Raw genomic sequence first — 2,651 nt, 5'->3', positions numbered from 1 at the left:
AGGAGGCGGCGGGCGCCGGCGCGGGAGGCGGCAGCGCGCGGTGGCGGCGCGGGATCCGGCCGGGAGGCTCGGGCGGAGGCGCGCGGGGCGGCGCGCGGGCCTGGGCGGGCCTGACCCGGGCCCAGCGGGCCGCGGCGGCCTCCGATTGGACGAGGGGGGCGCGGGGCGGACGTGTCTGGCCGTCGTCGGACACGTCCGGCGGCGGAGAGGGAAAAGGCTATGGTTAGGGGGGAAATTGATCCGAAAATGGAGAGGGGGAGACGTTTTTATAGGTAGAGGGAGCTAGGAGTGTCCAAATGAGGAGCGGTTTTCGCCCACACGATCGTGATCGAACGACCGAGAGCATGGAGGGGAGTTAGATGGGTTTTGGTCCACTTTGGAAGGGGTGCTGGGCTGCAAAGAGAGAGGGGCTTTACGTTTACCCGGTTAACCGTTGGAGTACCAAACGACCTCCAAATGGCACAAAACTTGACAGGCGGTCTACCGGTGGTATACCAAGGCTGCTTGGCAAGACTCGGTCCATTCCGAGAATGTTTAATACCCACTCACAACAGGAGAGAAAAGGGGAACGCCGGAGGGCATAGGAGCGCCGGATTGCAAAACGGACAACGGGGAAAATGCTCGGATGCATGAGACGAACACGTATGCAAAAATGAAATGCACATGATGACATGATAAAATGCAACACTCAAGCAAATGCCATGGCAACGACGGCGAATAACTAGCGGACACCTGGCGCATCGGATCCAGGGCGTTACAGCCGGAGTCGGGGAAGAAGGCCTCCCCGAGGTCTTCCTAGTAGCTAGGCGTGGCTAGGTGAGGTGGAGGGGTGATGCCTGGTCGAGATCAAGCTCGAGGCCCCATTTTATAGCCGGCCTGAGGCAGTTGCCGCGATCGGGATTACTTCGGCGGTGATTACGGCGAGGCAGTGGTTGAACGGTAGGTTTAGGGGTCGGGCAGCTGCGGATAGGCTCACTAGTTCCATCCCGGGGCTAAGCTTGGCAAAACTTGGGCGCTACTCCACGCTCTCGATGGAACGGCCTCACGGGCTCGTCAGCGCAGAGAGCGTGCTCTGCACCTCTCTAGCCACGGCGACGGTGCCGCACTGTGCACAGGCAAGCGGACAGCCACGCGGAGGCTTCGGGTGGCTTGGGCGGTGCTGGACAGCGCCGAAAGGTGGTGCTGGTCCCTGCTGGCCGCCACGGGTGGCTCTACCACCGCAGAAGGCGCCGTCGATGAGGTGCCACGTCGCCACCGACACCTACGCCCGTCCAAACGATCGTGCGGTGCACTGGATAAGAAGAAGGAGCAGCGAGCAACGATCCAAGGTGGCTAGTGGTGAGATTGTCGACGGTTCTGAAGAAAACGACACCGTCGACTGAAACTGAACACCGAAACTCCAAACTTTTCTGAATATTGCCAGAAATAGTGCATGCCAGGTGTTTGATGAAATTTTTTTGGCATGTGGAAAAGCTTTCTGGAGTTGATCTTTGGTGGGGTGACCTCTCAATGCACCTAGGGTCTGCCTGATTTATCTCATAATTTTTTGAGAAGAAAAATATTGAATTTCACCAAAAATGGCAAATCTGGTCCAAACTTGCAGCAAGCAAAATTTGAAAAATTTGAATTGTGGAAGAGTGGGTCTTGATGGGTCTAGATTGGGGGTACTAAGGACTAGTCAGGGGAGTTTGTTTGGGACCAAAACTCAAAAGGGTTCTGGTGGTTCCTTTGAAAATCACCTAGGTCCAAAATAAAAGACAAAAATTGTTTTGAGGATAAAATAAATAGAATAAAAATCAAAAATGGGTTGAACCTGCTGGGATGGGATGTTTGACATGACAAAAAGTGGAGGGAGGGGTTTTGGAAGAAAATTTTAACATGTGACAAGGCAAAAGAGAAATCTTTAAAAGATAAAAGAACTAAAACCAAAAATCCATTTGATTTATTTTTAATAGAAATAATTGCAAAACCCTCCAATATTATTTGTGTTGAGCCAACAAAATTTTGAAAAACCCTTAAGACTAAAGATCAAGGTTGAGAAGGATCCTAAAAAAATATTTGTCATGAAAAAGTTTGAGAGGGAGAGTCCCTCAAAAAAATTCAAACAACCTCCTTTAAATCAAATAAGGATTTTAAATAAAAAAACCAAGTCCAAATTTTGGAGTGTTACAACACCTACCCCCTTAGGAAAAATCTCGTCCCCGAGATTTCAGCTGATCCTCAAATAGGTGTGGATATTCTGTCCGAAGAAAATCCTCTCTTTCCCACGTTGCTTCATCCTCGGTGTGATTGCTCCACTGAACCTTGAAAAACTTAATTGTTTTCTGACGGGTCCTCCTTTCAGACTCCTCCAATATTTTTATTGGACATTCCCTGTAGGTGAGGTCTGGTTGCATGTCAATGTCCTCATGAGATACATGCTTCTCTGGGTTTCTAACACATTTCCTCAACTGTGAGACGTGGAACACGTTGTGGACGTCTGACAGTTCTTCGGGTAGGTCTAGCTGGTTGGCTACTGTGCCTCTTCGCGCAACTACGCAGAAGGGTTCGATAAATCTTGGTGCTAGCTTTCCTTTAACTTTGAACCGTTGTAGGCCCCTCATAGGGGATACTCGTAGTTACACATATTCACCGGGTTCAAAGCTGACTCC

Source organism: Triticum dicoccoides, chromosome 4B (genome assembly GCF_002162155.2).
Source record: "Triticum dicoccoides isolate Atlit2015 ecotype Zavitan chromosome 4B, WEW_v2.0, whole genome shotgun sequence".
NCBI classification, from domain to species: Eukaryota; Viridiplantae; Streptophyta; class Magnoliopsida; order Poales; family Poaceae; genus Triticum; species Triticum dicoccoides.
Note: the sequence above shows the minus strand (reverse complement) of the source record.